At 52.9% G+C, this 22,025-nt stretch overlaps 1 non-coding gene across 1 annotated transcript; it reads right to left on the reverse strand.

Moving 5' to 3' along the window:
• Positions 1-21,336: 21,336 nt before the first annotated feature.
• On the reverse strand, positions 21,337-21,410 carry TRNAW-CCA (transfer RNA tryptophan (anticodon CCA)). The gene has a single exon. It is a non-coding gene; the product is annotated as a tRNA-Trp (tRNA).
• Positions 21,411-22,025: the final 615 nt, after the last annotated feature.

Raw genomic sequence — 22,025 nt, forward strand, 5'->3', positions numbered from 1 at the left:
TCAAACTCTTGTACATCAAGTCAGTAATGCCATCCAGCCATCTCACCCTCTGTTGCCCTCTTCTTCTCCTGCCCTAAATCTTTACTAGCATCAGGGTTTTTTCCAATGAGTTGGCTCTTCTCATTAAGTGGCCAAAGTATTAGAGTTTCAGCCTCAGCATCAGTCCTCCCAATGAATATTCTGGGTTGATTTTCTTTAGGATTGACTGATTTGATCTCCTTGCTGTCCAAGGAACTCTCGAGTCTTCTCCAGCACCACAATTCGAAAGCATCAGCTCTTTGGTGCTCAGCCTTCTTTATGATCCAACTCTCACATTCATGACTACTGGAAAAACCATAGTTTTGACAATACAGACCTTTGTTGGCAAAATGATGTGGCTGCTTTTTAATTCACTGTCCGTCACAGCTTTTCTCCAAGAAGCAAGCATATTTTAATTTCATGGCTGCAGTCACTGTCCGCAGTGCGCCAGCCACAGTGATTTTGGAGCCCAAGAAAATAAAGTCTGTCCCTGTTTCCATGGGGCTGAGATCATGGCATCATCAGGGCTGCATTCATTCAGGTCATTTTAGGAGAGAATGGCCTTCCTGGCCTTGTCCAGCTTCTGCAGGTCACTACATTCCTTGGCTTGTGGCTCCTTGTTGCATTTCCAAAGTGCATCACTCTGACCTCCTTCTCTGTTTGACCCTCCCAACTTCCTCTTATGAAGACGCTCATGATGACATTGGGCCCACCCAGATAATCCAGGATAGTCTTCCCAACTCACGATCCTTAACTTCAGAGTCTCTTTTGACATGTAAGGTAACATATTACAGTTCCCAGGGATTAAGACATGGACATCTCGGGGACGTGGGTAGGGGGCATTATAGTGCCTTCCACAACCGCAAGGAAGAAAATAACCACACCACTTTGAACCCAGGTCTGACTTGCTCCAAAATTTGTTTCCACTACTCCCAGACTTCACAAGTCCCTTTCGCATAATTTCTTTCTGAGACTTGGTATCCCTGGATATATATATATGTGGAGGATCATCTTCTAAGCTGACGTCATTTTGGAGAGTGTGGTACTGTGTTCTGGGAACACAAGTGACTTTGAGTCTCCAAAGGCGTTTGCAAGAAGGAAGTTGTCCCCGTGGCAGTGATGGGGTTTCCTCATCCTTCACTTCACTCCCCGTCTCCTGCCTCTTGGAAAATGGCCTTTAACCCATGCCTCCAAGGTCTTGGGAACGATCTCATACTTTGGTTTCTTAAGACTGAGGAACTCTGGACTTCCCTGATGGTCCAGTGGTTAAGAACCTGCCTGCCAATGCGGGGGACCTGGGTTCGATCCCTGGTCCGGGAACATCCCACGTGCCTCGGGGCAACGAAGGCTGTGTGCCACAACTACTGAGCCTGTGCTCTAGAACCCGGGAACCGCAACTGCTGAGCCCATGTGTCTAGAGACCGTGCTCGGCAACAAGAGAAGTCAGTCAGTGAGAAGCCCACGTAGTGCACCTGGAGAGTAGCCCCCACTCGCCACAGTGAGACAAAGGCTGTGCTCAGCAACGAAGACCCAGCACAGCCCAAAATGAATAAATAAATAAAAGACTGAGAAGCTCCTTAACTTTCTCCTGTCTAGTCTAAATAAATCCACTCCTACCACGTACCCTCCTTCCTTGCTTGGCAAGCGTCCACATGGATAGAATTTATTTCGGAGGGCAATTTGGAAGCAGACATCCAAAGCAGTGTATGTAAACAGGTGGTTATTTATCTCTCTGCTCAGCCCTTTCATCTTTAGGGCTCCCTCTTTAAGAAATCAATGATCACAGTGTCTCAGAAAGATTCAGCTATAAAAGCATGTTCATCTCATCAAGAGAAGAAGCAACCTAACTGCCCAACCACAGGGGACTGGTTAAATGAATAATGCTACATCTTCACGGTGGAATATCATACAACCAACTTGTTGGTTAGCAGAATGTAACAGAAGAAAGTTCCAAGCGGACAGGGTTTTAGTTCTCCCATTCATTTATTTAAATTTTTTTAAAAAAGTTATTTACTTGACTGTTCCAGGTCTTAACTGTGGCACGCAGGATTGTCTACCTTCATTGTGGTATGGGGAATCTTCACGCGAGCCCTTAGGTGCGGCGTGCGGGATCTAGTTCCCTGACGCCCTGCATCGGGAGCATGGAGTCTTAGCCACTGGACCACCGGAGAAGTCCCTACCCATTCACTTTTAAACCGTTGCATTTCCAGGATCTAAGGCAGTGCCTGGCATACAGTAGGCGTTCGATAATTTGTCAGAGGATGAACAAATGGATGAATGCTTAACAACATGGAAAAATCATTTTACGGATGTTAAATTATCCACGTCATCTCATTTTGAATAAATATATAGCACGAATGTATGGAGAACAAGTTTAAAGGTAATAATATGATAAGCTTGGTGATTTCCAGACTTGATAATTTTAGGTGATTTTCTGTCATGACTTCACAGTTGTAGGTATTTTCTAAAGTGTATTCAATAAGTGTATTACATCTGATATTAGAAATAACACATGTTATTTCTTGATGACACTGTGAAATCACATGTGGGTGATGACGAGGCAGCCCTCCAGCCCTTCTGATGAAAGGTCTCTACTGCCTAGATTCAAAGTTCTCCAAAGCGAAGAGCTCACATCTTCCAAAACTTAGAGATGACAGCTCCTTGAGAACACGTGGTTTCAAGCCTTAGGAGCCCAGGAACCGTCCAGCTCTGGGTTAATGCTTTGACCGTCAATTCAAAGCTCCATGACCAAGATGTCAAATCTGGAATTTTAATCCATGACAAAGTGGGAGCTTTCTCCTGTTTCACTGTGGAAATTCTGGACTCTGAGTATCAAGGAGTCCGGCCACCCTCGCCTGGATGCAGCGTTTAGGATTCATATGGTCCTGGCCTGCATACCCTCTGTGCTGCTGTCAAACCCAGCTTCTCCAAAGGCTGGGACGTCGCAAAGACCCCTGATGTCCTCAAGGGCCCTCCAGGACCCATAGGAGAAGATGCTCTGGGTGGCAGGGATAGGGGGTGGTGGGAAGGGTTAGACCTGGTAATGGCCAGTGGCGCTTTGTAAACAAACAACCTTACTAGTGAAAGGAGTTTCGGCCGTCAGTGCTTAAAGGGGAGGGGAGGGGAAGGCTTTGTAGGTAGGGGATGGGATGCCGAGGAAATGAAAGAAGTGCTCCCGAGCCCACCCCAGATGAAGGAGTTTTTTTTCCCGTTTGTGGGTATGATCAACTTCATCAGACACACTGGAAATTGTTAAGAAGTAGGAAAAGTCCCTGTCATTGTCTTATTTACTCACTTCTTTATTTTTTGGCCGTGCTGGGTCTCTGTGACTGCGCTGGCTTTTCTCTGGTTCCGGTGAGCGGGTTTCTCATTGCGGTGGCGTCTCTTGTTGCTGAGCACAGGTTCTAGGGTGCTCGTGGGCTTCAGTACTTTCAGCTCCCGGGCTCTAGAGCGCAGGCTGGTAGTTGGGACACTCCGGGCTTCGTTGGTCTGCAGCACGTAGGATCTTCCCGGATCAGGGATTGAAGCCGTGTGTCCTGCATTGGTAGGCAGATTCTTTACCACGGAGCCACTGGGGAAGCCCTGTCCTTGCCTTTTTATTCTTTTCTTTTTTCCTCCCGCTTCTTTCCCACCTTGCAATTAGAATGAACTGCAGTGGTGTCTCCTCCAACTCAGGTTTAACTAAACGGCACATGGGTCCCGTCACGGGGCCTTCGTAGGAAATCCTCGAGGGCCTTTGGACGATTTACAACAATGTCAGAAACTGGCCCCCGTTTCTAACAGGGGGCCCACACGGTGGCTCCATGGTGACCCTCAGTGAGCCTGCGGGTCCTCGGTGACAGGGCCACAGAAGCGGCATCATCGATTACAGTGCAACAGTTTGCGCTGAGGCCCGAGTGCCAGGGTGGCATGGGAAGAACGTGATTTGGGGTTGGGGAGGCACTCAAGGAAGCCTGAGGGTCACCTCTGTGCATGTGGTTGGGTCCAGAATGCCAGGCTGCCCTCAGGAAGAATCCCAGACATCAGAGACCACCCAGCTGGCCGCCTGTGATGGGGGACACCTGGGTACCTCTGTGGATATCCCCTAGCTGTTCCTGGAATTCTGGGTCCCTGGCTCAGCCAGTGTGCCTAGGGTGATACCCACCCTCCCAGTCAGGGTTCAAGTGGTCACCCTCGACCCTTCCATCCCAGCGCTGGGCGCCCTTCCCACTCCTGAGGAGGGGAAGGAGATAGCTCTCCAGCTTGTCTGTCAGGTTTCAGCAGCGCCAGAGCCTGTGTTATTGGGTTGGAATGGGATGAACTGGTTTCTCTCTAGGAACCAGGAAATTCAAGCCTTGATGCATTGAACGCCAGCGGTGGCTCCACTGCATTTCCTCGCAGAAACACACATTTCCTGTCCTGCTCTCCCCTTCCTCCCATTCTGCCTGGCTTGGTTGTTACTCTGATGTTTTTTCTACTTAGCCATGATGCGAAGAAGGCAATGGCACCCCACTCCAGTACTCTGGCCTGGAAAATCCCATGGATGGAGGAGCCTGGAAGGCTGCAGTCCATGGGGTCGCTGAGGGTCGGACACGACTGAGCGACTTCACTTTCACTTTTCACTTTCATGCATTGGAGACGGAAATGGCAACCCGCTCCAGTGTTCTTGCCTGGAGAATCCCAGGGATGGGGGAGCCTGGTGGGCTGCCATCTATGGGGTCGCACAGAGTTGGATACAACTGAAGAGACTTAGCATAGCATAGCCATGATGCGGTGGTTCAAGAAAACGCTTCCAGGACCCCCGAGATCAGACAAGAAGGACTGCCCAGACTTGTGGACACAGTAGGGGAAGGAGACGGTTGGATGGACTGAGAGAGTAGCGGGGAAACACATACACTACCATGTGTAAAAATTAGATAGCTGGTGGGAATCTGCCATACAACTCAGGAAGCTCAAACCCGTGCTTGGTGACAGCCTAGAGGGGGCGGGATGCCTAAGCCTGATTCACGTTGATGTATGGCAGAAACCAACACAATATTGTAAAGCAATTATCCTCCAATTAACAATAAAGAAAAAGAAAAAGAAGGATGGTTCCGTCTTGGGCGGGGAACAGAGCGGGGCCTGGAACTGTGCTCTACTTCCTCCCATCTGTACCCTCCGGGGAGGCTGGAGGGACCTTCAGGGTCTGAGGGGAGTCTCATACAGGGAGGAATCACTCTCTCAAACCTCAACAAAGACAACCTTCACCCCTAAATAGAGAAAGCTTAGGAGGAGACCAACCTCCTCGTTGGAGCTGCAGATCATACGTGGCAGGGTTGAAAACCCCTTTGAAGGCCATTCAGCTCATCCTTTGCATCCCCATTGAGCAGATGAAGAAACTGAGGCCACCGGCTTGCAGCCCCCTGGCAGTTGCACGGCCTCACGGGGACCTGGCCCACAGACGGGTGCTGTCACTTCTTAGCCAGGAGGCCTGAGGTCGGGGGGCTCCAGAGGCATCCGACAGCAGCGAGCCGTGGCGGATTTCTGTCACGCTACATAATGGTGGGCAGGTAATAACCCCTCCATCTCTGCCATCTCGGCGCATAATGGGGAGGAAAATGAATTCAAATGTCATTCGCTACAATAAAAGAAAGTATTCTTAGTGCTCACAGCGTTCAGCAGGGCCGAGGCGAGGGCGAAGTGCATTCTCAATGAATCACCTGGTAAAGCAGGAGCAAGGGGATCTCAATTATTTCTTGCCAGCGTCAGCCCGATGCAGCGTAATCACCGAGATTATTTTTACAAGTGAAGCTGAGGACTGCGTGCGTGTGTGCACGTGTGCAATGGTGATGGGGGCCAGGCGTGTGCAAACGGGCGCCTGGGGCACACATGCCTGTGTACGTGTGTGCCCAGGAGAGAGGGTGAGAGTGGGCTTGTGCACGTGTGCAAGTGCACATGTGACACTCACAGGTATGGGCGTATCGTGTGATGTCTCCCCCTCCCCCGGACAGCCAGCCCCACGAACACCAGATTCCTTCCCAGTGTCACTCACTGAGGTTTCCTTGGTGCCCAGCCTGAGGTCTGGTACACAGTAGGTGCTTAATAAATACCTGTCAACTGCATACACAAGTCACCCAACCCCGCTGCTCCTTCCTCCAGTATCACCCTCAGGTCTGACTGCTTTCTGGCACCTGCTGGCACCCCCCAACCCCCACAGACAAAGCCCCCTCATCTCAACCTCCCTTTCTCCATGGTGGCCCCTGCAAGTCCATGATCCGAACACTGGCTAGGGGGTCTGCTTAAAACTCAAACGGGAGCAAGCCACTCTCCTGATTAAGAAAACAAAACAAAATAAAAACAACCCTGGGGTTCTCCATTATACTTAGAAGTGAAGTGAAATGTCAGTCGCTCAGTCGTGTCTGACTCTCTGCAACCCCATGGACTGCAGCCCACCATGCTCCTCTGTCCATGGGATTCTCCAGGCAGGAATACTGGAGTGGGTTGCCGTGCCCTCCTCCAGGGGATCTTCCCAAACCAGGGATCCGACCCAGGTGTCCTGATCAAACTTCAGGTAGATTCTTTACTGTCTGAGCCACCAGGGAAGCCCAAATAATACCCAGAACAAAGCCCCAAATCCTCTCTGGAAACTTCCAGGTCTTGAATGGGCTGGGACCTGCCTACCTTATCTCTCACTGCCCACCCCTCCCCTCTTCAGTTCTTCTGGGGGAGAGGGTGGTGGTGGTTTTTCCTGCCTCAGGACCTTTGTATCTGCTGTTTCCTCTGCTCTCAGCATACCCTGCACCTTCTCGTCCCTTGGGTCCCCCTTAAGTATGGCAAAGCTTCCTGTCCATCCGCCTGCCACGTCCCACCCACCCTTTGCTTTTCTCTAGCACAGCTTGGGGTCCTCAGGACATTCATCAGCATCCACGAGGATCTGATGCACTGGTTTCTCTGCTGGACTGTAAGGTCCAGAGGGCAGGGCCTCGTCTGTTTGCAGAGTGTCGTGAGCAGCCGGCTCAGCACTGGGCACGTGGCTGGTATGTGTTACCTGTTAGCTGATGACTGGTGAATGGGCTGGGTGTGGGTGCCCTCCTGGGGGTCGGGGGAGGGCAGGCCTGGAAGCCGCCCATCTATTGAGCTGGGAAGAAACACGCTTCCCCAGCTGCCTCGCGTGCTTCCCCATGGCGCCCGTTCCACCACTGCGTCTGCACTGTTTCTTACTTCATGTGTATTTAAAGGGACTTGCTTTTCATTTCAATTCGAAACTTTCTAACACTGCTTTGAATTGACGACTTGCCGGAAGTGAAAACTCACTCCTGAGTTAGAAGTGCAAGCACATTTCAGACTAGCTGGCCAGGGGTCTTGTCCTCTGGGCCCGGGTTGACAAGTCCCTGTGTTAGATGTTTAAGACCCGGAAGCCTTCGGGTGCAGTTTTCTGTGCCGTTATCAGGAGAGCTGGAAGATGACCACGAGGACTGGCATCGTCCTGCCCTTCAGTGGTGTTTGCCTCGCTGTCTGTGAACAGCCCCCAGCCCAGCGGCATCTGAATCCACAGTCCAGTCCCCAGGAAGGCTCTCAGCACATTTCAGCTCCCTCCTGGTCACCCTTGTGACCCCTCAGCATCCTTACATCACACTCCAGGGGGCAACTCTGGGTCTTCGGGGCCAGACTGGGGGCTGCTGGCTCTGGTCTCAGGGCCTCACTTTTCTCTTCCAACTAATGGGGGTTCCCCACCCTGGACCATTTTGCCTGGCTCTCCACCAGCTGTGAGGATGAACGGGGGTCCTGAAGGCCCAGCCCCCATACCCTGGGGGAGGAGGGGTCTCGGCTGGGGTCTTTCCTGAACCTCCAGCTGCCTCCTGGGACAGTGTGGAATTTTTATTTTTCAGTCTTTGTCTGCAAGGGAGAAGTATGGGCCTCTTTACATAATTTTCATTCCATGGGGCCGGGGAAGGGGATCTGCACAGGTGTTCTCAAGAGGGAGGGGGGGAGCTGGGAGCCCCCGGGGCGGCTGTTATTGGCAAGAGGCCAGACGTGCCTGTTTTTCAGAAGGACAGAGGGAAGGGAGCATGACTGAGCGCCGACTGTCTACTCATCTGTGTTTGAGCTGTCACACAGCCCCCAGCTATTAACTCCTTCCAACAGCCCACAGGCAGGGACTGCTGCCACCCATTTTACAGATCTGGAAACTGAGACTCAGAGAAGGAGCTGTGCTCAAGGTCACACAGCTGGCAAGCGGCAGAGCCAGGCTTGCACCCAGGTCTGTATGGCTCCAAAGCTGTGCCCTTAACTATGGTGCGTTCAGTCTTGTTGTCTTTTTTGCTCAAAGCACTGATAGGAACCTTCATACCCCTTCCATCTGCAGTATGCTCAGCTCCAGTCCCCTGCTGCCTGCTGCAGGTGATCTGAGCCTGAGGATCAGAGAGATTAAGCGGCTGGCCCCAGGTCACACAGCAGGTTGCCAGGGGGCCTGGCGTGAGCCTGGCAGGAGCCTGGGAGTAGGGGGCTGAGTCTGAGCTAGCTGAGCTTCCTCTGGGGGGCCCCCTGTCCACTCTCTGCCTTGGGCCCCATCGGGTCCGGGGGCGGTGCCCATGACATTGGCTGGAGCGTCCAGGCCAGTATTTTAGCCAGCCGCCGCTGGGGGTGCGCGCAGTTAATTAGCGGGGCTCAGAAAGTTCATCAATAATAGATCTGGCGGCTGCGGCTGATTGCCGGTGCTCGGCGGGCGGGGAGGGCCCGTAAATCAGCCTGACGGGTCTTGACAACGGCGGCCCCGCGCCACCAGAGCGCCACCTCGAAGCCAGCGCGGGGCAGGGCTTGCGGGGGAAGCGGGTTCCCAGCCTGACCTGGGAAGGGGCCGCCCCCCAGCCCTGCCCGCCCCCTCCCAGGCTCTCTTAGTCTTTGGTCCTTCTCATTCCCCTCCCCACCGTCAGCCCGGTCCCCAGAGGTCCCCTCACTCCCTGCTTGTTCTCCATGCAGCCTCACACTGCAATGATGGGGGGCTGGAGCCCCCTTAGAACTGCAACCCACTCCAGTGTTCTTGCTTGGAGAATCCCAGGGATGGGGGAGCCTGGTGGGCTGCCGTCTATGGGGTCGCACAGAGTCGGACACGACTGAAGCGACTTAGCAGCAGCAGCAGCTGAACCCCTCTACAGTCAGGGTTCAGATCCCCTGGCCAGATCTTGGATGCCTAGACTTCTGCCTCTATGAAACGTAGATTAAATGAGTAACCCTGATGTCAGGTTAATGGCTCACGCACACATAGGCCATGCAGTGCCGGGGACTTGTCACCCACTAGAAATGGGGGTGCCGCTCCCTTTCCCTCCCACCTGGAGCCATACCCAGCACTTGCCACACATGCCTGCACCCCCACCACCTAGCCCTCTGGTTTTCCTGTTCATGAGACATGCCACAGGCATCAGAAATCCACTCATTCATGTGAGCATCATGCACACGTGTGCCTACCCGTGTCAGCTCTACACATGCGTTCTGGCTAACTATGCAAATCATAGTTTGGGGAGAAGGTGTCCTGGCAGAGGAAACAGCATGTGCAAAGGCCCTGGGGTGGGGGGGAAAGATGCATTCAGGGACTATAAGAGACACCTGTGGCTGCTGTGGCCACATTCCTGTTTTTTCCAAAGGGATCTTAGATAAGAGCCTGTTTAGTAACTTCATGTAGGGTGTGACAATCCTTTGCACAATCTTGACAAGTAAATGCTTCTCAGATCCAGGTCTTTCAGCTTGCCTCTGTCCTGCCTTTGACCACAATGTTTTAGCCTCTCCTAATTCAGTGCCTCTTCCCCGGCCCCACTGAGGGGCTCAGTGGGCCCTGTGGCTAAGCCCAGAGCCTTCACTTTTGGTGAGACCTGGGCTGAGGAAGGGCGGGCCAGCAGGGAGGAGGCCAGTCATAAATATCCAGCGAGTTGCTGCTGGCAGCTCTCTGCCTGTTCTCAGAGGCCATAAAATTTTACTAGAGTGAGAGCTTCTGCCCATGAGTGAAGCCACGCGGGATTAGAGCCCGCCAGGGTGTCGGGCCTCAGGACCTCCATCACCTGCCAGGTTACACCTCCCCAGGCCTCATTCTCTCTGCCTGCCTCCCCAGGAGACTCAGGACTGGCCACCACCTGCCCAGGGCAGAGCACTTTACAGTTTAGGAAGGAATTTCCACCAGCTTCACAAGGAATCTTCCGGACCTCCCAGTGAGCTGCCAGAGCAGAGTCACCAGGTTCCTTTGATAAATGAGGAAACAGGCTCAGAGAGGGTGACTTCACTGCCCAGGGCTACACAGCAGAATAAGTTGGGGTGGCAGACTTGAATCTAGGACTCCTGAGTCCTCTAGCCAAAGAGTGCTTTTTCAGCCTTGGTTTCTTTTTATTTATCCACTCATCCATTCACTCACCCACTCATTCTTTTTGTTTGTTTGAAAATTTAATTTACTAGCTTTGGAGTTAAGATTTATTCACATCGTTTCCTCAAATTTAAATTGATTGAAAAAGTAATATATTCTTATTGTAAAAGATCCAACTACAGATAAATGTCTGCCGCAAAACGCCATCCACTCATTTTCTTTCCAGCTCCCTATCCACCTACTCTCCCGTCCATCCGTCCATCCGTCCATGCATCCTTCCACCCGCCATCCATTCAATAAATACTCGTGAATATTTGCAAAGCACAAAGGTAAATAAAACACAGCCCTGCCTTCAAGGAAACAAACAAACGGTGACAAGGTGATGAGGGAAAGGTCAGCACACACCCCAAAGGCACCGGCTGTTCACAGAACCGTGTGCTCCATGCCGAGGACGGGAGCGTAAACACGGCAATGGGGCCACTGTCCTCCACCATTGCTCTGATACCCCCTTGTGTCTGAGGCTTGCTGTGTGCCAGCAAGTGTGAGACATATCGACAGTCAAGCCACCGATTTGAAGCATGAACCTAACACGTGCCAGGCCTTACTTGGTTGATGTTATTTATTGAGCGTCCCAGCCTCATGAGGTCTGGGTGTTCTGACTTGGTTGGGGCACAAGGGAACTGAGGCTGGAGGGATGGAACGGTTGAGGGGTGCAGCGGGAGCCGGGTGGGCTGTGCGGGGCTTGGTCCCAAGGTGGCCGCAAAGCAGAGGCTTCTGGGAAGAGCCTGCGGTGGGCACCCGGCAGGTTCAGCCTGGCTGCGGCCAGCACAGGAAACATCTTTGCCTGGCAAACAGGATGGTCGTTTGCCGTCTGAGCTTGGGTGCGTGCATGGTGCGGGGAGGGAGAGGGGCCCAGAATAGCTCCTGCCCTTCCCCTGCCCCTGCTTTCTGCCTGGCCCCCCGCCAGCCCTTCTGCACCCCCATTACCCCGCCCCAGTGCCCATAGCCGGGAACCTTCATGAGTGAGGCATTATCCTCTGAGCCTCCCATGAGCATGAGTGTGCAGAAGGGAAACAGGCTCAGAGAGGGGAAGTGGCTGGCCTGGCAAGACCCTGCTTCCAGCTCCAGGCCCGGGGCTCTTTTAGGATCTGGAGTGGGGGAGAAGGAACTGCTTTGGGGGGTCTTCCCTCCCTCTGACAGAGCTGCCATTCGGGCAGATCTAGGTTCCCTTGCTCTGGGTGCCCCCAGCCCTGTTCTCTGCACACCGCTCCCCCAGGTACTGCTCCCAGCAAGCTCTCACCCCAGGGAGGAGCCAGGGACAGGCCTTCTGCAGGTATTTCAAAGGCCCTTCCTAAAGGTAGGGACACCAATGAGAGATTCTGGCAGAGTGCAGCTCTGTTCAGGTTCTGGGGTGCACTGACCACCACCCCAAACTGCACCTGTGGTGCCAGGAAGCCCGACCTCGCTTGCTGTGTGATCTTAAGCTGAGCACACAACCACTCTGGGCTTCACGATAGCTCTGGAGTTGGATGTCTTTTCTTGTTCTTGAAATTCCTGATTTTAAGATTCTGTCACCTTCAATATTCTAAGACTCTGGGATTCTCAGACTTGGTCTTTCCAGAATTTTCTCCACCATGTGCACAGTGAGTGTTTCGAGAAGCATCGCAGGGTGAGCTAAGACTCCAGGAGGGTTAACGGTCCCCCAAGGTCACACTTCCTAAGTTTCCCGCTTCAGCCTTGCTCCCATGCCCCAAAGGGGTTTGTACTGTGGCTGGTCGGTCAGCAGGGCTTCCTGAGAAAAGCATAACTCTGTTGATGTGATTGATGTTAAACCAGTTCCTTCTTCCATGACTCTTTCCCAGCAAGGTGTGATCCATTGTGAGAGGGAGGTTCTTTGGAGTCATCCAGCTCTCCTTAAATCCCTGCTCCACTTTTTCAGGCCGTGTGAGCTTGGGTGAATCACTTCATCTTTCTGGGCCTCAGTTTCCTCATCTAACAATGGGGATAATGTGCCCACTTTGCTCCCTTCCCCAGTCTGCAGGGGGAGTGCTGGTGTCACTGGGGGTGTTTCTCTTCTGTGGGAGAGTGGGCCTTGTAAAAGCATTTGCACCAGGGCTACTATTTTGGTGGGGAGGATGGGCATCAGTTGGGCACTGGACAGTCCTGGGAGCCCAGCGAGGGGCCTGAGGTCCCAGGAGGCACCTTGGAGACCCCCAGCCCAGCCTCAAAGGCCCATGTGGGTGTGAACTGCAGAGCTTCTGTGCTGCAGCCGCCTCGAAGCCAGGCGTGAAATCTGGGCGCATGCAGTGCGGCGAAGCAAGGGCTGGGCGGACGCGGACCGTCCTTTGATGTGCTTTTGGGGTGTGTAATTAACTGTAACTGAAATATTATTTGATCTTTTATGTGGAAAATCAAATTTTGTTGTGTCAGACATGAATAAATACACACCGGTCCGTTTCTGCGGCCGCCGCAGCTCCTCCCCAGGCCCAGCTCCCCTGCTTCCGCGCCCCACCCCCTTTGCCTTGGTGGAAACATAATTCTCGCCTTTTAAACTTTTTCCCTTTGTCTGGCTGTGAAAGGCCCTATTGTCCTGGGGGAAAAGAGGGGGCTGGGGCCCGAACTGAGGGCTGGGGAGGGGTTGTCCTGCCCATGGACGGGGCTCGGGCTCAGAGACCTGGGCCCTGGGACCCCACGTCTCTGTCTCCAGACATTGGGTGACCTTGGGCAAAGCCTTCAGCGGCCTGAGCCTCAGTTTTCCCACCTGGGTTCTCTCTGGACCCCTTGGGGGGTTGTCATGTTTTATAGGTGATGGACCTCATGACAGAGTCATGCTAGAGGCATTTGAGGAGTTGGCTGTTGCTTTACACAGAGGTAATGGCCTCTCTGGAGACCCTAAAACCAGTCCCAGTAGGTGATTTGGGTTCTGACCTTTTCCTCCAGTGAGGCCAGTTGAGGATGGGGATGTTGGAAGGGTGGAGGATGCTGTGGGGAGGGGAAGAGCATAGCCTAGTGGTTACCAACCAGCTTTGGAACCAGGCAGCCCTGAGTTCAAGTCGTGCCTCTGCCAATTACCAGCTACGTGACCTCTCTGAGCCTCAGTTTCCTCATCTGGAGAATGGGATGGAAAGCACCTCCCTCGTTGGGCTGGAAAGCACCTTAATCTTTGCACGTTCTGTTCCACCTGCCTTGGGTGCCCTTCCTTCCGCATCCTCCTAGTTGACAGCCATGCATGCATCAGTGATGTTTAACCACCACTTACTTTTAGGGGGGACATTTGCAGACTCATCTGTACTTGGCTTCTTAGGCATTTCCTTGTTCCTCTTCCCCTGCTTTCCCCAGCCCCCGTCTCATGAGGGGGAGCACTTTACTTGCTCTCTATTTGCCTTACTTTCTGCCTTGAGAGTGGAGGAAGCCCCTCTCTCCACCCCCCATCAGAGATGCCTCTCATCTTCACAGCTGAATCCCAGGGCCTGGAACAGCATTGGGCACAGAGTGGGTGCTCGGGGAGTGATCACCTTGGTTACACTCTGCAGACTCCATCAGGAACCTCTCCCAGCCCAGACCGTGCCCACCAGCCCCCCCGGAAGATGCTTGACCCGTTTCTACAGGGAGCTCTGATGACGGGAGAGGGAATCAGAGATGGCCCAGGTGAAAACACCAGGCCCTGGGCCCCAGCCAAGTCAAACATCCGGGAATTAAAAAAAATAAACAACAAAAAAAAGAGAAGCCGCAATTATTGTCTGAGCCTGTAATATTTACCTGGCTGGGGGGACGAGACGATTTTGAAGAGTGGGCCGTCCCGCTGCTGCTGCCAGCTGGTCTGCCTCCCCTGGAGGTGGGGTAGGGCTGGGGCTGCTCACTTCCCCAGGTGGAAAGGCAGTGAAGAAGCACAAAGAGGCTGCCAGACTTCAGGACCCTCACTGAGCAGTGGGGGAAACCGAGGCCAGCCCAGGGACAGCTTCCTAAGGTTACACAGAGCGGGACAGAGCCCAGACACCCTGCATCCCGTCTTCTACCCGAGCCAACCACTCTAAGAACAACACTGAAGAGAAGAACAATAGAAGCATTTGTTGGATCCATCCCAGGTGCTGGGTCTCCGGCCAAAGGCTTTCCACCAGGTGCTTTTATTCTTCCTCGTTTTACAGAGGCCACATCATTATTATTATTCGTGGGTCTCTTTCTCTGTTGAAAAAATTAAAAGTTACATTATGATTGTTGGTCTAAAGATGAAAATATTAATTTTAGATATTAAAACATGATCTTCAGAAAGCCTCCTTCCCCCTTCGGATTAAAAAAAAAAAAAGAAAACATTTTAAAATAGTTTTTGAAAAACTAAACCCTAAAACTATTGTGGACCTGAGGCTTTGGGACTATTGAGGCAGGAGGTAGATGAGCCTTCCTTCCCTCCCCCAGGGTAAAGCGATTGGAGATTCATTCCCTGTGGATCGAAACTCTAAGCTGAGAATAGCAGGACAATTAAGGCAAGGAGGGTGGGCCCTGCCCAGACCACATATTTCTTTTCCGGAAGTCAGGGGACCTCCCCCACCACACGTGCGCAGAAAAGGCCTCTTGGAGGCCAAAGGGGAGTTAGGTCAAGGGATGTTCTACCCAGATGCCTTTGTGGTAAAATCCATCTTGACTTGGGAGGATTGTGAGCTATACCAAATACGGACTGTGAACCAGGCAAATCAAAATGATTGGCCAAGGAAAACCCGGAAGAAATACCCAGTAAAAGTAATTTAAACTGCCACGAGGGTGCGACTCAGGAATTCTCCAAGTCTGCCTGTGCGTGTCTATCCACACGCACTGTTCTCTTTTTCCCTCTTAAGAAACACTTTACTTGTTTCAGTACCTTCCGTCTTGGTGAGAATTCTTATCCACAAAGCCGAAGGGCCAGGGCCCTGGTCGCTGACCCCTGGTCTTGTGGCTAGGGTCTGGTGCTTTTACCGCCGGGACCTGGCCTCAGTCTCTGGCTGGGAACCCAAGCCCCGCTCCATGCCGTTTCAGGCCGAGACCACCTGAGATCACCACCGTGCCTGACGGATAAATTGGTTCTGTGCAGAAGGGAAACTGAGGGGGAGAGAACTGAGTTTCAAAGAGGAATGAGAGACACATCCTGTTAACAAAGGAGCTGGGTAAACCAAGCCCCAGTGAGTGCCTAGGTGGGGGGTTGGGGTGGGAGGTGCGTGCCAGGGTCAGCCCCTCGCGGTCCCCCAGGCTTGCCCCTATCCAGAGCTTCCGCTGCCCCCTTGTTCTCCTGGAGCTGGGCTGTAGCCATGCTGACTGGTGGCCAGTGCCTGTGTGGCCAATCGCCATCCATAGGGTGATACATCCCCACTGTCCCCAGGAAGTCATTCTTGATTTCTGCAGCTTGGGGACCTTCTGCCCCTGCTTGGACTGTTGGGAGGGGGAGGTTGGGGCAAAAAGCCATTATTGTGACCCCTTAGATCAGCTGCTCCCTGCCTCTGTCACCGTAGGTCAGGACCTCAGGGCTTCCAAAGGCTGGACCACCTGCCCTGGCCAGGAGGGGTGCAGCTGCTTCCCAAACCAGTGATGAGAAAGTGGTTTCCTGCAACCTTCCCTTAACACCAGAGAGAGTCCCTGTTGGGTGCTAATGTGTCTTTAACATTTCTTTCAAAGGTTTGCTAATCTCTCTTTGAAAAGCCTTGTTGAGGGGGAGGGCAGAGAGGGCAGCAGGGTTTGTCTCTAACTCACCAGCATTGTTTTTTTTTTTTTTTCATTTTTAGGGTACCTTTTGATTTATGGCATTTAATGTTCATTTCCTATTTAAGGTGGTGATTAAAAGTTTCTTTAAAAATGTTTATTTCTGCAGAAGGAGGAGATCAATTTAGAGAAAAAATACTAAGTAGGTCACCTCAGATAGGAAGGAGGGAGAGGGCAGAAATTAACTTGCAGATACACAAACTGGTGACGTTTGGAAAAGCTGCTGGAGGCCACAAGCACACACTTGTCATTTTGGTATTGACTGCTCAGAGAGGGTCGGTGACTTGCCTGAGGTCACACAGGAAGTGCGTGTCCCTTAGGAGGGACTCAAACTCTAGGTCTTCATAACTCCAAAGCATTTATTTTGGGAGTTGTTCCTATTTAGGGGTGAGGTAGAGCTCAGGACCCCCTTGGTGAGCTGTTCCCACAAAAGAACTTGTGACCATGTAGGCATGGTTCTGCTACAATTTCAGCCAAATCGTGGTGACTGAGGCTCAGAAACTCTATTCTGCTTACACTCCCACCATGTGACCTCCGTCACCTCCACCCCCAAGTGATGACAAATGTCCTCCCTGACTGTGACTCCATCCCTTCCTGAACACACTCATAGCTTCCAGTGGTTGTCCCAGCTCTGTTCTCTAAGGACCACCATGGATGTGGGTGGAGCTGGAGGTGGTCAGGGGGACATGTGTCCCTGTCTTGTGTTCACAAGGCCCCAGAGGGCAGTGCAGGGAGGCCGGGCTCCCTTGGTGGAAAGGAGCTCATTCCCACAGCCTGTTCCAGCAGGGCTGTCTGGGCTGGGGAGTGATCGCCCCATCTCTGGGAATATGCAAGCCAAGGCTGGGGGCTTTTTGGGAATTTGCATTCTGGGAGTGAAACTACTTGTAAGCTCCTCCTTCCTCGGCTGACATGTCCCCAGCATGTCCGTGGGGTTGGTTAACATATCTTGGCCACCGGGACCAGGCAGGGCTGGAATGAAGGTTCAGCTTTGCCAGGCCCCACCTCCCCCTGCTTCTCATCCTGACTCTCCTTATCTCCTGGGTCAGTCCGATTCTTCTTTCTAGCACTCACCACCACCCTCCACTCATTATTTCATAGACTGCTCTCATTATCTGCAACTGTGTAACAAACCACCCATAACTGAGTGGTTTAAAACAGCAAGGATCATTTATTTGGCTCCCAACTTTGTCCTCTGGGTAGGACTCAGCAGAAAAGACACCTGTGTGCTCTACATGGGGTTGGCTACAATAGTTTGGAGACTGGAAGTTTCCTTCCGTCCAAGCTTGCTCACTCTGACCAATGACTGTGTCTGACCGGATGACTGTTGTCTGGGAACTTCTCCTCCCCTCCATGTGGGGTCCTCCACGAACTGCTTGGGCTTCCTCCTAGCATCGTGGCTGGACCCCAGGACGAGTCTCCCCAAAGAACTCGGTGCAACTTGTGATGCTGCTATGACCCCACCTTGGAAGTGACACAGCAAAACTTCAGCCCTACTCTGTAGGTCAGGCCGTCACGAAGGCCTGCCCAGTTTCAGGGAGAAAGGAGACAAAAGACTCACCTCTTAAGAGACAGAGGAGATTGTGTGACCCTCTTTGGAAAATATAATCCACTTCATATATGCATTTGCTTCTTCGTTTACTGCCTGTCTCAGAACCACAGGGACCTGGTCTTACTCGCTGCATAGCCTCAGCTTCTTGAAAGTGAAAGTTGCTCAGTCGTGTCCGACTCTTTGTGACCCCATAGACTATACAGTCCATGGAATTCTTCAGGCCAGAATACTGGAGTGGGTAGCCGTTCCCTTCTCCAGGGGATCTTCCCAACTCAGGGATCGAACCCAGGTCTCCCACATTGTAGGCAGATTCTTTACCAGCTGAGCCACAAGGGAAGCCCAAGAATACTGGAGTGGGTAGCCTATCCCTTCTCCAGTGGATCTTCCCGACCCAGGAATTAAACCCAGGTTTCCTGCATCGCATCTTCTTCAAAGTGTCTGACAAGTACTAAATGCTCAGTGGGTTTCCCGGGTGGTGCTAGTGGTTAAGAACCCACCTGCCAATGCAGGAGTCATAAGAGACTCAGGTTCGATCCCTGAGTTGGGAAGATCCCCTGGAGGAGGGATGGCAATCCACTCCAGTATTCCTGCCTGGAGAATCCCATGGACAGAGGAGCCTGGTGGGCTTCATAGGTTCTCACACAGTCGGACACGACGCAAGTGACTTAGCCCAAGTGCTCAATGCATATTTGTTGAATACACAAGTGGAGAAACGAATGAAAAAAGAGGCAGAGATGGAGACAGACAGATAGGTTTGGCAAGACGTGGTCAGGGCTGGGCGGAAGGGAAAGCTGATGTCCACTGGCCCGAAGGCCCGGGCCTCTGGGGGGCTTCAGCTGGGCTTATTACAGGGAGGTGGGAGTACAGCAGGGCTCTACAGCTGGGTGGGGGTTGCCAGCCCAAGCAGGGTGACAGTCAGGGTGAAGAAGCCCACGTCCATCAGGGACCGGCCCGCCAGCTGGGGCCAGATCCCACGGTGGCCAGCGGTTGCCAGCCGCCTCCCTCCGCTAACAATTTCCCTGTGGCCAGAGCCTCGGAGACCAAGAGTAATGAAACAGAAGAATGTTGGTGACATTTTTCTAAAGAGGAAAAATGTAGGGTTTCAAGTCAAACTGAAAGACTTATTGGGTTCGCAGCGAGGCTAGAGCTCCCTTTCGAGAACAAACTGCCAGATAAGGGGCACGATTGAGTCCCCGGTAATGTTCACTCCGGCCGGCCCAACGCCTGCCGACACTGTTTTGACTACATTGTTCACATTGATTTTCCTCCAGTTCCTCGCAAATGGAGGCTCTGGCGTCTCTGGGGAGCGTCGTCATCGGGGAGGCTGAGGAGGGTCTCCGTGGAGCAAAGCCAAGGGTGCTGGGGCACCAGGGGGCCGCTGGGCTGCAGCCTGGCTGGGTGGGCACAGGCCTGGCACCTGGGAGGGGGGTCACTGACAACACTGATAACTGTACCCAGCACGATTCACCCAGCGTTTTCCACGACGCCCCTGAGAAAGTTTCTTTTTCCCTCTCACACACCCCCCATTTTACTTCTGATCCTCCTTAGCAACCCCAGGAGGCTCAGAGAACTAAAGGGACTCGCCCCGTGACACAGGCAACCCAACTCAGCCCAGGTGAGCCAAGGTCTCTGGTTGAAAGCGGGGCCTCCTGGCCAGTCTTGGGGGCTTAGATGCCCAGATTCCAGACTCTTCACGGACCCCCTGTCCCAGTCTCCTCTTGCATACGCCCATCCTTCATCTACTGAGTCATCTGATGACGATGATGTCAGCGTCTTCGTGTTTGTTCTGGAGCGTCTGCTGTGTTTAGCTGTGGACAGCTGATGTCTCGAGCTTAACACACTCCAAACTGAACCCACCGTCCCCTCCCTTCCCTCCTCCATCTCCTCTGGGGGTCGCTGCTCGTCTCCTGAATAGAGGGTCCTAGAGCCTGCCCAGGACTCCTTCCTCCCATCACCCCCCAGACCCTAACAACTATCCCCAAGGTGTAGACAGTTTACCTTCCAAGTCTCCCCTGAGTCCATATGCATCTGCATACCCCCACTGCCCCCAGCCCCTTGAGGCCTCTGCCTTCTCCCTCTACATTGATCTCCCTGGTCCTTCTCCCCGCCAACAGCCCGTCTTCCCCGCGGCAGCCAGAGGCATCGCTGCGAAATGCAGCTCACTCCCTGCTTCACACCCTTCCTCCGGTTTCTCAGGAGCGAACGTCTGGACCATCAGCACCCGCCTCCTCCACAGCCCCCGCCCTCACCTGTGCACCCTCACGACCAAGCCACCGTTCCCCTTCCCACCGCTTCTCCTGTGCTTCCGCCTGTCCACTGCGCCCTTTCTGCCTGGAAAGCTACGATGTGTTGGAATGATCTGCTTTCCTGTCCTCCTGCCCCAGGCTGGGAGCTCCTTGGACACTGGGCTGGGCTTTACCCGATTTTGCACCCCTGGCCCCCTGATCCACACCTTGGCACATCACTCAGATTATGCGTTCTCTGAAGGATGGAATGACTCCAGCCTGCTGGTCAACCAAGCCCTCAGAAGAGGCAGTCTCAGGCACAGGGGACTTGCCCAAGTACATGGTAATCCCAGGGGTCTGGAGATCCAGCCTAGGAGTGTTGCTTGCCCACCCATGCAGAGACGGTCTTAGAGGGGATGGCCACCCCTTAGATGTTGGGGCTCTTCATCTGGGAGCATAAGGTTGTTTAGGGGTGATTCTCAGGCAAAGGTGGGTGGAATCTTGTTTAGGGGTGGAGGAGACAACCTTGCCTGGGGAAAGCATTCTTTGGAAGGTGTGGTGGCCTTTGCAAAGGCACAGGGGCCTGAAAGGGAAATCTCTCCAGGCTGGGAGGTGGGAGGTAGCCAATGCTGGGGTTGTCTGAGCCAAGACCAGTGTAGTCTGCCTTCAGAAAGGCAGACTCAGAGATGAGAGGACTTGCCTGTCGTCTTACAGCCGAGCCAGGTTGAAAGCCAGGAATTCTGACTCCGAGTCCAGCTCCTTTCCTTCGGGACCAGCCTTGTGATACATTCTGGGGAGGAAAACGAGATTCTTGGCTGACAAAGAGGCATACGGGGCCAGGTAGGGAGACGCCAGTTCTCAGACCTGTTCAGGTCACCTCAATTTTTCTTGAAGGGTGGGGGTCATAGATGCACAGACGGCAATTTCCTCTTAGGAAATGAGCTGCCATCTAAGGGGAAAAATGTCTGGGGCCGAACGCTTGGAGACTGGACAGGTAGGAAGAGGGGACAAAGGGAGGTGAACCTTGAAAATATCTAGGTCACATCTCCTGCCAGCAGCTGCCCAGCCCTCTGTCCATAGCCAGGTTGGGAAAATGCTTTCTTTCTGATCCCCTTCCAACCCTGTCTTGAAGAACAGGGTGGAGCTGATGTCTGGTCCTTTCATCAGCCGAGGCCCTGATATAATAATGTTAAGAATAAATAATAAATGGTACCATCCATGGAATGCTTGCTCCAAGCCCTGTGTTCATTATGCATTGCCTGTTTTACTTCACTGAATCCTCAGGAGTTAGGAACCGTGGTTCTACCCAATTCACAGATGAGGAAACTGAGGTTCAGTCGTTGTCTGATTTACACCCAGTTCTGCTGGCTTCAGAGCTCTGAGGGTTTTTTTATTTTCTCTTTCAATTTGGCTAGGGTCTTGGTTGTAGCATGCAGGATCTTCCATCTTCGTTGTAGGATGTGGGATCTTTAGTTGAATCATGTGAATTCTTAGCCTGAGTATGTGGGATCTAGTTCCCTGACCAGGAATTGAACCTGGGCCCTCCTGCTTTGGGAGCTCAGAGTCTTAGCCACTGGACCACCAGGGAAGTCCCAGCTCTGCGGTATTTAACTGAGTGTTATGGAGAGTCCCAGGTGCCAGGCTCGGTGTCATGTTAGAAGCTGGCCAGCCCCAGCCTCTGTTGGAAGGTGTCTGAGTTCTGTGGTCTGAGAAGGCTGATAAACCACAGTATGCGCCCCTAGATGCTTGGTCTGGGGGGGAGGCAAGGTGGCCCTGTAATGCACCTTACGGAACACTCCCAGGAATGCCTCCCCGGAGCCCCTGGCACTGCACAGCTGGGCAGGGTGCTCTGCACCCCCCAACAGCTCTGGCCCACAGTGGTTTGCAGGATTTGCTTGGTGTCTGTCCCTTCCATTGGATCTGAAATTCAAGAAGGCCAAGATGCATCCCTGGCCCAATCCCTGGTCCCTGTGGGTCCTCCAGTAGTGTGTATTTACTACCGTCACACATACACACACATCAGAGCCAGCCGGGGCACGTAGTGGAATAAGCCAGCGTAGGTCATAAGTGGGTCACAGCAGGAAAGCGCTATGAAAAAGTATTATTTTTACACAAGTGAACCATGTTCATTACAGAAATACTAGAGAACGACGACAAACATTAAAAAAATCACCCCTCCACAGTAGCCACTATTACCATTTTG

Source organism: Bos mutus, chromosome 17, assembly GCF_027580195.1.
Source record: "Bos mutus isolate GX-2022 chromosome 17, NWIPB_WYAK_1.1, whole genome shotgun sequence".
NCBI lineage: Eukaryota > Metazoa > Chordata > Mammalia > Artiodactyla > Bovidae > Bos > Bos mutus.